Source organism: Hemiscyllium ocellatum, chromosome 46, assembly GCF_020745735.1.
Source record: "Hemiscyllium ocellatum isolate sHemOce1 chromosome 46, sHemOce1.pat.X.cur, whole genome shotgun sequence".
Classification (NCBI taxonomy): domain Eukaryota; kingdom Metazoa; phylum Chordata; class Chondrichthyes; order Orectolobiformes; family Hemiscylliidae; genus Hemiscyllium; species Hemiscyllium ocellatum.
This window is the reverse complement of record NC_083446.1, coordinates 25,414,885-25,427,820: the sequence shown is the minus strand read 5'-3', so window position 1 is coordinate 25,427,820 and position 12,936 is coordinate 25,414,885.

The following is a 12,936-nucleotide window of genomic DNA, read 5'->3' as shown; positions in this document are numbered from 1 at the left end:
ATCCATTATTCGGTTAAGATTTCTAATAGTTAAATTATTCGAAATTCCTCTTCATTTTGTATGGATTTTCATTAGAATGCTTTTAAGTATGTTGTGTTTTTCTTAATGGTGAGTGGTTTGACTAATAGCATCATATCTGGAACTCCCACTTCACATCTCCCTTTAAAATAAAGAAATTTTGGCAACCAAGCTACCCTCTTAAAATAGTTTGAGGTAGTCTAGTTAGTCTAGAGCAAACTGAGATCTTTTGTCCGGTTCTAAATCGATAATACCATATTGGGTTTAGAATTATAATCCCTACAGAGTGCAAACAGACCATTCAACCCAACAAGTTCACACCGACACTCCAAGGAGTAACCTACCCAGACCCATTCTTCTCCTCTATTATTATACATTTACCCCGACAAAGGCAACTAACTCACACATCCCTGAAAGCCATGAACAATTTAGCACGGCCAATTCACCTGACATGCACAATGCACATCTTTGGGTTGTGGGAGGAAACCAGAGAATCCAGAGTAAGGTCATTCAGACACTAAAGAGTATGCACCGGGAGACTATTGGGTTCAAAGGTCCCGTATGGTGGTTGTCAGTGTCTTTTGATCCAGATGTTGAATTCAGTTGTTTTAAACAGTGTTTTGTGTATAAAGATTCTTTCAGTCACTGAGAGTTCTCTGGGTGTGGAAGAAGTGTAGTTGGGGGGTTTACAAAAGGTAATGAAGGCAACGCTGGAGGAATTGACAGACAAGCTGGAGTTGGGGTTGTGTTTGTCTGTGGGAAAATGAGAGATAATTACAGCTATAGCTCGGCACTTACATTTGGTGGAACCACCATCAGACTCTTTGGAAATGGCTGGAATTCAATTTCAAATGAGGCACTTTGAACATGAGAAGGAATTGAAACAGTTTGGATTATGATGAAAAGTAGAAATAAAAGAAAAGGGAATGAAGAAGAAAGAGTGGAAAGGACAGAAGAAAAGCAGAGAATTCCAACGTAAAAAGTTAGCAATTAGAGAGGAAAGTTGACATAGAGGGCAGAGATGAAGGTAGACCGGAGTAGCAGGTAAAGAGGTTACAGCATTAAGAGGTACAGAAGGACGCAATTCTTTTATACTGAGGCATAAGGAGCTATGTCATTCTGAAGGACTATTGGAGAGATGAGATGTGCTCCATTATGTAACGTGTGGTTAGAGTATCCAGTGGAAACATCAACAGATTTATTCCACAATGGGGAAGGAGGCCTTGAGCTTAGTGTTGACGTTACAAAATTTCAGCATTTAAACATACATGAAGCAAATCTTTTTCACTGATCGTGACCCCTTAAAGTTTTTGGAGAAGTTTAGGGAGAGGAATACCAGTCTGCTTTTATTGAGTTTATTATTTCTGCCATTCAGTTTGAAATCATACAGGTGACAGGGCGAGAAACTTAAGTTTTGACACGTTGTGGAGACTTGGATGAAGAAAGGCAAAGGCATTCTGCGGCAGGAGTGAACTGACTGAAATCGAAACTAGTTGTGAACAATTGTACGCTCAGAGCCAATGGAATATATATATATATATCTTTTGCAAACTACTAACAGAGGAAGACTAGGAGGTCTAAAATGATTCCACCGTTGTATATTGATGGATTATTTTATTAAAGGTGGAATCGTGAGGATGCTAACACTGTAAAAAGGTTATTTTCTCTTGGGGTTTTTAAAGAAAGGTTTCAAAGGCAGAGGTGTGGAACTGCTGTCTGAAAACAATTTGAGTAAATAACTGAGAAAGCCTTTAGGTTTCATTAAAACGGTGGTAACAATGGAAGGGCAGTGGCCAGCTCTCCCAGATCAGGGTTTCTCGTTTTTTTTTATTAGCTGCAGCATTCAGAAGCTGTTGGGCATCCCAGAATGGTTGGAAGTTTCAATACATTAGCCCTAGCTGCTTTTCTCTTTGACATCTCTGTTGATGTTGTTTCCTCCTGGATTGGAAAACTGCCGTAGGGATCTGTATTTGAACATATCTTTGTGTCAAGTGGTGTAAACCAAGAAGGATCGGTATCCATTGTTAGTGTAAGTGTTCCAACATATAAGCTATCCCAAAGTGTTCTTTTCTTGGATTATATTTTAACTAAATCATTTTAATAGGTTATGTTTTGCTTAATGTCGAATGGTTTGACCAGTCACAACCTATCTGGAAAGCACAACTCCCATCTGTATTCAAAATAAAGAAAGGTTTGTATCTAAACGGCCTTCTTAAAACAACTGTTATAAACTCAAGAGTACAGACCTTAACTGCTCAATTTCCCTTCATAGGACGAACACTTCAAATATGGAATCAATCTAATGAAGCTCTTCTGAATTGTCTCCAATGGAAATACCTCATTTTCAGGACACACAAACTGTACTCCAGTGGCAGCCTCACTAATGCCTTGCATAGCTTCACCAACACTCCCTACCTTTCTACTCTATCCTTTTATAAATAAACATTGAAATTATGCTTGCATTTCTCAATACTTGCAGTATCTGCAGGCAGGTTTTCTGTGATATGCAAGCAGACACCCAGATCCCTCTGCACATAAGCACTTTGAACTTTCTTTCCATTTAGATAATAATTTGTCTTTCTATTATACTGGCCAAATTGAATCGCCCCATATTTATTCACTTTAATTTTCCTTGCCAAATGTTGGCCCATTCATCCAACCTATCCATATAGTTTCAAATCACTTGTATCATCATTCCGAATTTCCAACCAATGTTAGTGTCATCTGAAAATGTGGCATCGCATTTTCTATCCCATCAACCGAGTGCAGTACCACCATCGATAGCAAATGTTTGAGGCATGAGTCCTGAAATCAATGGCACCCCACAAATTGCATTTGCCAAAAGAAAATTACCCATTTATTCCATCTGACTACATTTTGTTGGTTAACCAATCCTTCATCCAAGCTAATAAATTACTCCTAAACCCATGTTGTCCGATCTTACCACTTACTCTTTGGAGAAGCGACATATCTGATGCCTTCAGGAAGACCAGATATGTTCCATCTCCAGGATTCCCACGATCCACCTTGTTTGTTACATCTTCAAATAACTCAAGCAAACAATTCAGACACGGTTTAGCCTTCGTAAAACCATGTTGACTCTGATGGATTGTGGTTTAACATGGCAAATGTCCTGAAAAATTGACTCTAAAATTTGCCTTAAATTACAATAGTTTATTGTTACACTTTAGTCCCTAATGTATAACATTATTATAAGTTCTTCCCTTTACTCAGCCTTTACGTTTTCTTTGAATTCCTATTTAATGGGCAAACGTTTTTAAGAGATCTGCTCCAATTGCTGAGTAGAGCCATGTGTGGCTGGATGGACTCATCATCCTGCTGGTGTACAATATCGATGGGCTGACGTCTTTCTGGTGTTCCCATGTGGCCATCTCCAAGGCCAGACTGCCCTTCTCCTGTTGATGCTTTCGAAGATTGGGAATCTTCCTGTTGCTGGGTAACATTTTGAGGAGCTGATGGGTCTTCTCATACTTCTCCATAACAGATGGAAATACTGAATGGTCTCCTCTTGTATCCCGGAGATGGGACTGAGGGATTGATTGGTCTTCTCTTGTTCCCATACAACAGGCACATGTCTAAATTACCTCTTCCTTTCTCATGAAAGAAGTCTCAGATAGTTTTTATCCTTTTCCAATTCCCTTGCAATAGACTCGGTGGGTCTGAATGACCTCCTGTTATCCCAGTGTAACAATCTCCAGTCACTATGTGGCCTCTTCCAGTTCCTATGTTACAGACTTGAGGAGGCTGAATGGACTGATCCTGTCGCTGTTTAACTGGATACTGGTGCAGCGTGGCCTACTGTTATCGGCACGAGGGGCTGATTGGCCTCCTTCTGTAAATGTATGTCAGGCTCCAGGGTCTGAATAGCCTCGTCTTGTTTTGTTGTAACAGGGTCGAAGACCTGAATATCCTCCTGTTGTTCCTGTGTAACAGGCTGGAGAACGGAACGGATTCCTCCACTATCTGTGTAATTCACTTCACTTGTTAACTCCTTCTGTCATCTATGTTAAAATAAGATCTATTTAATTTTTGTAAACTCCAATGGCGACTGGATCAACCTGGTTATCCTTTCGTTATAAGCCAGCACCTTCATTGCAGGAATCGGTTGAGGGAACCATCTCTGAGCTGCTTCCAATATAACAACACCCTTTCTTCATAGAAGAGGCTAAATCTGTACACACTACTCCAGATGTGATCTCACTAAGACCCTGTACAGCATCAGCGAAACTTTACCAGCCTGTTGTAAGGTTTCCACCAATATTAGAGTCGTATCAGCTCTCTGGGGGGATACAGAGCATTGTTGGAAGATCATTGTCCTTCTCTCCTCCATCAGCAAAGATCTGGAGAAATTAAAGGTTGAGAAGATCACAAATGATGTGGCGAGATGATCGCGACCATTAATCTCCCCAGAGCCGACATCGCTCAGATTCCACAGGATCTGGTAAGGTGGAGCAGAAAAACAGCAAGGAGGAGCAAACATTGATGGGAGTTATATATCAAAGTGAAAGCTGCAATACACATACTGGGTATGTTATAAAACAGGAAATGAGATATGCACATTTGTGGGTACTGCAGTAATAATGTGTTTACATTATATATAAACTGTGTTAACCCAATTGAATGCTAATGCTGGGAAAATGGATTTCATGATCAGGTGTGAGATGGTTTACATGAACATGATGTTGAGCACTGAGCTCGAGATCAGGTTATTTAGGAATTGGTGTTGAGTGATCAGAAGAGCTAATTGAAAATTTTGGCGGAAAGGACATTTTTGGGAACAGTGACCACAATGTATTTGTTTTCTTTTCTGCTGTTTGATTACACGACAGTTTTTGTTGCATTTGAAGTAACCGTTAGAAATCTGAGTCATGCAAACGATGAAGGTTTGAGGAGAAAGTCGGGACTACAGATGCTGGAGATCAGAGTTGAAGAGTGTGGTGCTGGAAAAGCACAGCCAGGCAGCATACTAAGAGTAAATAAATCGATGTTTTGGGCATAAGCCTTTCATCAGGAATGAAGCTTATGGGTCGAGGGGGCTGAGAGATAAATGAGAAGAGGGTGCGGCAGGGGGGAGGTAAATGGGATTGCGATAGATAGATGAAGGTGGGGTTGAAAGTGATAGGTGATAAAGGGAGACAAAACGCCTCATCTACTGCATCCATTAAATCCAATGTGGTCTTCTCCACATTGGCGAGGCAGGAGGTCAACTTGTAGATCATTTCAGGGAACATCTCTGGGACAACCACATTGAACAACTCCATTGCCTTTTAGCTGAGCACTTTAACTCCCCTTCCCACTCTGCCAAGGACATGAGTGTCCTGGTCCTGCTCCATCTTCAAACCCGAGCCACCAGAAGCCTGCAGGAAGAAAGCCTCATCTTCTGCCTTGCGAACCATCCAACCACAGGGGATCATAATGGATTTCCCCATTTCCCCTAATCCCACCTTATCCCACTCCAACCTTCCAAGTCAGCACCGCCCTTTTGAATGTTCTGATGTGTCCACCTTCCTTCCTATCAATCTGGTCCACCCTCCTCTCCGAATATCACTTTCAACCCCACCTTCATCTACCTTTTAGGTGAAAGGAGGCAGCTTAGAAAAATGCCAAGTGTTGTAGTAAGCCAGTGGACTCAGCGAAATGTAGGACCCAGCAAAGGATGACCAAGAAACTGAGAAGAAAATCAAAAAGAGAAAAAGCGTGCAAAAGAAAGAAAAACATAAAGACTGCTAAAAAGCATCTATCAATGTATGAAAAAAATAAAAAATAAGATCAAATGTGGTGCAGTTGGTGTGCGTTCAGGATAAGTTATTGCAAAGAACAGAGAAATCGCAGGGAAAAGAAACAGTTTCTTTGTGTCTACCTTCATGGAAGAATGTCCAGAAATTCTTCCAGAAATACCAAGTGACCATGGGACTTGTGTAAGTAAAATCTGAGATCATTCTTATCAGTGTTGGGGTCATCTTTGAAAAGAAAGCTGGATTGAGTATTTATAAATCTGACAGACCAGATGTACTTCATACACGTATTTCAGAGGAAGCAGCAATACACACGTTGATTGCATTGCGGACTGAATATTTTAATTAGAATCTGACCATAGGGGAGGTGCCAGAGAACTGGAGAACTGCTAATATGATTCCACTAAAAAGTAAGGGTGGGAGAAATAAACAAGGGAACTATAGACGAGCGAGTATTAGATCACTGTTAAGGAAACTACTGGAGAAAATAGGGAAGGAGAAAATCGAACTCCAAGTCAGAGTCACAAGGTTTGATCAGGGATAATCATCATGACTTTATCAGAAGGAAGTCACATCTAATGGGTTTGATTGAATAAGTTTGAGGAGGTCGATTGTTTTGTTTTTTTAGGAAGGCCTTTGACAAATTTCCACCTGGGACACTGAAAAATAAAGTAAAATCTCACAATATGAAGCAAATCTTGACAAGTTACAACGAACACTGTCTTAGTAGCAGGAGACAGAGTGTTGTGGGAGAAGGCTGTTTGTGTGACTGGAGACCAGTGTCCCCTGGAGAGTGGGGAAGGTGTGATAAGTAAGGGTATGTTTGACATAACGATTGGCTGGGTGGTTCACAGTGAGGAGGAAGGCCTTAAGTTACAGGAGGATGCAGAAGGAATGGTCAGATGGGCAGATCAATGGCAGATTGAATGTAATCCTGATACATATGAGGTGATGCTCTTTTGGAGAAGGAAACAGACAGGTGAGGACTCAATGAATGGCAGCACACTGGTAACCTCAGAGTGTGCTTCTCCACACGTTGCCGAATGTAGCTGGACAGGGTAATGGACTAGTTAAGAATTGGACTTCGGATGTTGTGTTTCTTAATCAGGGCGTAGATTATAAGAGTAATACAGGGCTTTGGTTCGGCCAAAATGTAGATTTATATATAGATTTGGGAGCCACATTCCAGGAAGGATGTGATTGTACTGGAGAGGGTGCAGAGGAGATTCACCAGGATGTTCCCTGGGATGGAACATATCAGCTATGGAGAGAGGCTGGAGAAGCTCGGGTTGTTTACTTTGGAGCAGAGAAAGCTGAGGGGTCCGTGATTCAGAGGGATAAGATTATGAGCGATACTGACAGGGTGGATAGACAGCAGCTGTTCCTTTTAGTCAGAGGGTCAAGAACAAAGGAGCACACTTTTAAAGTGAAACGTTTGAGTTTCAGAGACGATATCAACATTTTTTTCAGCTCGAGGATGTTGTGTTCTGGGATAACTTCCTGAGAGGGAAATTATCACAGATAACCTCGCAATCATTAAAACGTACTTGGACGAGCACTTGGAAGTGCCATAACATTCCAGGCTTTGGGCCTGCTGTAGAAAGTGGGACTAATATTGATCGTGCTGTACTTCTGTTGGCACAGAGTGTATGGTGTGGAAGATCAATTATTGAGCAGTTTAAGGCTGGAATTGATGAGTTTATAAAGAGTATATTCACAAGGGTTATAAGAGTGAAGTGTAATATCTTGATAAATCATGTCAATGTGAAAAGTATGAGTAACATGTACAGTTTCCTTACAGTTTTAAACCAGAGAATGGAGAATGGGGAGCAGAGAAATGGCAGAACTATGAAGCCACTACTTCAGTTCTGTCTTCACAGAACTTTCCAACAATACAAGGAAAACCAAGTCTGGTGTGAGAAAATAATAGAGTACATGGAACATAGAACATAGTAAGTAAATTGTTTAGGAGAAATTATTGGGACTGAAAGTAATGGTCATAGACAACACTAACATAGATTTATGAAATGGGAATTATGTTTGAGAAAATGAATGGGAGACAAATGAAAGAGAAACAATGGATGTAAAACATTTTGATTTTTAGAAAAATCTTGGTTCAGCTCCAAGCCCAGTTTACATAAATCAAATCTGAGTGGATTGGGGCTAATGTATGGACATGTCTCTAGAATGGGACAGCTGGCAGGAAACAGTGAATAGAAATACACAGACTCGTCAAGCAACAGCCTGACATTGTCTGTAAGGTATGATTCTGTAAGATATAAGTCCTTCCACATCTAGTCAAGAAACGTTGGGGTCAATTACACAATTCACTGGAGGAAGAGATTCCACAAATAACCCCTTCCTCCATGATGTAAGAGCCCAGCACTTTAGTGTATAAGATAAGACTGATTCATTCGTAACAATCCTCAGTCAGAAATATGATCCATCATCCTTCCCCGGAAATCTCCTGTCTCATCAGCAGGACCGATACAGCAGAAGTGGCGGCACAGTGGGATACAGTTGGAATGGAATTGCTCTTGGAGTCCTCAACAATGACTCCGTATCCCATGAAGTCTCATGGCATTAGTTTACACATGGGAAAGGAAACCTCCTGCTGATTACCATGTACCCGCCTCTTTCACCTGATGAGTCAGTACTCCTCCATGCTAATCAACACTTGGAGGAATCATTCAGGGTCGCACGGACGCAAGATGTACTCTGGGTGGAGGATTTCAATGTCCACCTCCAAGAGTATCTCAGAGACAGCATTACTGATGGAGCTGGCCTGGTACTAAAAGATAGAACTGCTAGACTGGCAAGTGGTGAAGGAACCATCAAGAGGAAAATACATACTGACCATAGCCTAACTAATCTGCCAGTTGCAGAAGTATCTGTCCATGATAGTATCGGTAAGAGTGACTACCGCATAGTCATTGTGGAGACAATGTCACACCTGCACATTGAGAATAACATTCACCATTTGGGTGGTACTATCACGGTGCGAAATAGGACAGACTTCGAACAGATCTAGCAGCTAAAGTCTGGGTTTCCATAAGGTATTGTGGGTCAGCAATAGCAGCAGAATTGTGCACCCACACAACCTCATGGCCTGGCATATCCCCCTCGCAACAATTACCATCAAGGCAGAGGATCAACATTGTTTCAATGGATGTGCAGGATGGCAGGAGCAGCACTGGGCATACCTGAAAATGAGGTGTCAGCATGTTGAAACCACCACACAGGACTACGTGTGCGTCAAACAGCATAAGCAGTAAGTGATAAACAGAGCTAAATGATCCCACAAGCAAAGGATCAGATCTAAGTTCTGCAGTCCTTCCACATCTAGGCGAAAAACATTGGGGACAATTAAACAATTCACTGGAGGAAGAGATTCCACAAATAACGCCTTCCTCCATGATGGAAGAGCCCAGCACCTCTGTGTATAAGGTAAGGCTGATGCATTCGCAACAATCTTCAGTCAGAAATGCTGAGTGGATGATCCATCTCAGCCCCCTCCAGTGGTCCTCAGCAATTCAGTTACCAGTCATCAGTCAATTCGATTCAGTCCACGCGATATCCAGAAACGGTTGGACATCTGAATGCTCCATAGGGTCCATAATCTGACAACACTCTGGCAATAGTACTGAAAACTTGTGCTCCATAACTTGCCACTCCCCCAGCCAAACTGTTTCAATACCGTTACAAAAATGGCTTTCCCAGGTTACGTGAAAATTACCCCAAGTATCTCCTGTATATAAAAAGCAGCACAAATCTATTCTGGCCAATTACCACCCCATCAGTCTACTCGCGATCATCAGTAAAGTGGTGGAAGGTGTCAGTGCTTTTAAGCAGCACTTGCTCAGCAATACCCTGGTCAATGACGTCCAGTTTGGGCCCCACGAGGACCACGCAGCTCATGACCATGGTTTAAACATGGACAAAAGAGCTGAATTCCAGAGGTGGGGTGAGAGTGACAGCCCTTTAAATCAAGGCTGCCTTCGAACAAATGTGATATCAAGGGGCTTTAGCAACACTGGAATCAATGGGTATTAGAGGCAAACTCCCCGCTGGTTAGAATCATACCTGACACGTAGGAAGATGGTCATGGTTGATGAAGGTCAGTCAACTCAGCTCCATGTCTGTAGGAGTCCCTCGAGCAGTGAACAGAAACTTCTTCAGGGTTGCTTCATCAATGACCTTCCCTCCATTGTAAGATCAGAAGTGGGGATGTTCGTGAATTGTTGTACAATGTTCTGCAACATTTCTGGCTCCTCAGATACTGAAACAGTCCATGTTCAAACACGACAAGATCTGGACAGTATCCAGGCTGACAAGTGGCAAGTAATATTCAGGCCTCACAAATGCCAGACCGTGACCATCACCAATAAAATACAATCTAACCTGCCCCTTGGCATCCAATGGTGTTACCATCACTGAAACCCCCAGTATCAAAGTCCTGGTGTGTAATCATTGCTCAGAAGCTCACTGGACTCGCCACATAAACACAGTAACTACAAGAGCAGGTCAGAAGCTAGGAATACTGCGGCGAGTAACTCACATCCTGACTTCAAAAGGTCTGTCCATCATCTAAGTCAAAAGTGTGATAGAAGACTCCCAATTTGCCTGGATGAGTGCAGCCCCAACAACACTCAAGAAGCTTTATACCATCCAGGACAAAGCAGCCAGTTTGACTGTCCCTTCACCCACAATGCTCCACCATCAACGCGCAACAGCAGCAATGCTTTACTATCCACATGCTGCAATGAAATGATTCACCAAAGATCCTCAGAGACCATCTTTCCAACTCACAACCACGTCTATTTAGAAGGACAAGGGCCGCAGATGTATGGAAAAATCATCATCTTTAGGTTCCCCTCCAAGCTATTCACCATCCTGACTTGGAAATATATCACAGCTCCTTCACAGTCGCTGGTTCAGAATCCTGGGATTCTCTCCCTAATGGCATTGCTGGTCAACCACAGCAGGTGGACTGAAGTGTTCAACAATGCAGCTCACCACCACCTTCTCAAGGGTAACTAGGGAGAGGCAATAAATGCTGGCCCAGCCAGTGACACCCAGATTGATGAAATAAATAAATAGAAATTAACAGACGACGGGTGCTGAGGTGTCACAGGGATCGGTGTTTGGGACCCAGCTGTTCACAATGCCCTTTAAACATTTGGTTGCTGGAATCATATACAATACATCCCAGCCTGCTGAATGCACTAACGGATGTGGGATTGTGAGTGGGTGAGGAGGTTGTAAAAATGCACAAAGTAGACTGAGACAAGTAGAGAGAATGGGTAAATACGTGACAGATGGAGAACAATGTGGATAGAGGTGATGGTGTGCCCTTTGGTGGAAATGATAAATTGGAAGTCTACCATTTGAAAAGGATCGGTTGAAACATGTTGATTTACAAAGGGACTTATGCTCCTTTTTGTTGTTTCCTTCTGCATAATCCTCTGAAGTCCCTGCAGTGAGTTCTGTAACCAGAAGTCAATACTGGGCATGGCATTGGCACGCTGACCAGTGTACACAGACCCACCAAGTGGGGAGCTGTAACATTGAAAAGGATCTGCATCTCCTTGTACACCAATCGCTGAAAGCAATATTGCAGAAACAGAAAGCAGTCAGGAAGATAAATAATGTGTTGTCTTGCATTTCAGGAGGACTTGAGTCGAGGAGTAAGAGTGTCTTACTGCAGCTGTACAGGGCCTTGGTAAGATATCATCTCGAATATTGTCCAGCAGTATGTGCAGTTTTGGTCTCCTCACCTAATAAAGGACAAATCTAACATTGAGGGAGTGCAGTGAAGGATGGACCAGACTGATCTCTGGGATGTTAGGCTTGTTGTTTGGGGCAACTAGGCCTGTATTCCATGGGGTTTAGGAAAATGAGTGGAGATTGCAGTGAAATATACAAAATTCTGATAGGGTGAGACAGATTGGAAGCAGGCATGATTATTCCCCTGTCTGGGATGTCTAAAACAAGGGGCCACAGTATTAGGTACAGGCAGGTCACACGGAATTGAGATGAGAATAACTGGCTGCACTCACTGACAGGTGACCCTGCGGAATTCGCTTGCAGCTAGAAACCAAGACACTTATTATAAGGATTTAGAGACAGTAAAGGGATGGTGGGAGAGCAGGAGTACTGTATGGAAATGAATGGCCAACAATCATTACAATGAATTGGGTAGCAAACTCGATGGACCAAACGTACTACTGCACTTTCTATTTTATGTTTTCCAAAGGTTACGCGCATTAACAGATATATATATCGTGTGGGGTAAGTGCATTGAGCAGATTTTCTTCCATGAACTAGAATGGGGGAGGCTCAATGTGTTGAATGACCTATCCCTTTCCCGCTGTTTCTGTGCAGTCTGTGGGAAAGCTCTGTAAATACTGTCACAAGCTCTCAGATGTTAGGAAGGAGGTCTCTGCAGAGTCGAAAGGACTGTATTCCCATTCCCTTTTCCGACACTGATACTGAGGCCGGATGTTCTGTCCGGTTTCATCCTTTCAGACCTCGGAGCAGTTTGATACAAATGAGTGCCCTTGCTTGGCCGTTTTAGAGACCATTGAAATGTTTATCACATGTCAGGGTCTTTGGAGTCAGTTTTAGGCCACTCAGGAAATCACGGGACATTCACATCCTAAAAGTACATTGGAGAAGGAAATTCTGTTTACAATCGATATTGGCTTCAAGGTCACTGTTACTGACCCCAGGATTTAGATCTCGCTATTTTATTAATTGTTTTTAACTGCCAGAGCATTAGCCTGATCTGGATTAGTAATCCAGTGATATTTCCACAACAGCACTATCTCCAAATGGGGACCTGTCGGAAACCACACTGAGCTGGTTATTTCTGTGCTGCTTGACAGCTCTGTCAAAAAGAACTCCCACCCAATTTGAGCATCGTGATGGGACTGAGGGGGTGTTAATTGATCAGACTGCAATTATTCCCCTCTTAGGGGACCGGACATAGCTGAGTAATTTTCCACATAGCCAGGGAGATGTTAGAGTTGGAGCTGGAATGAAACAGCTTCCCCAGGGACACGGCTTGGTATACAGCACAAGGCTTCAGTCCTATTGCAGGAATGGGGTCAGGGCCCATTGCCTTTGTAGTATCTACTGTGTCCATCTGTTTCTTCATCTC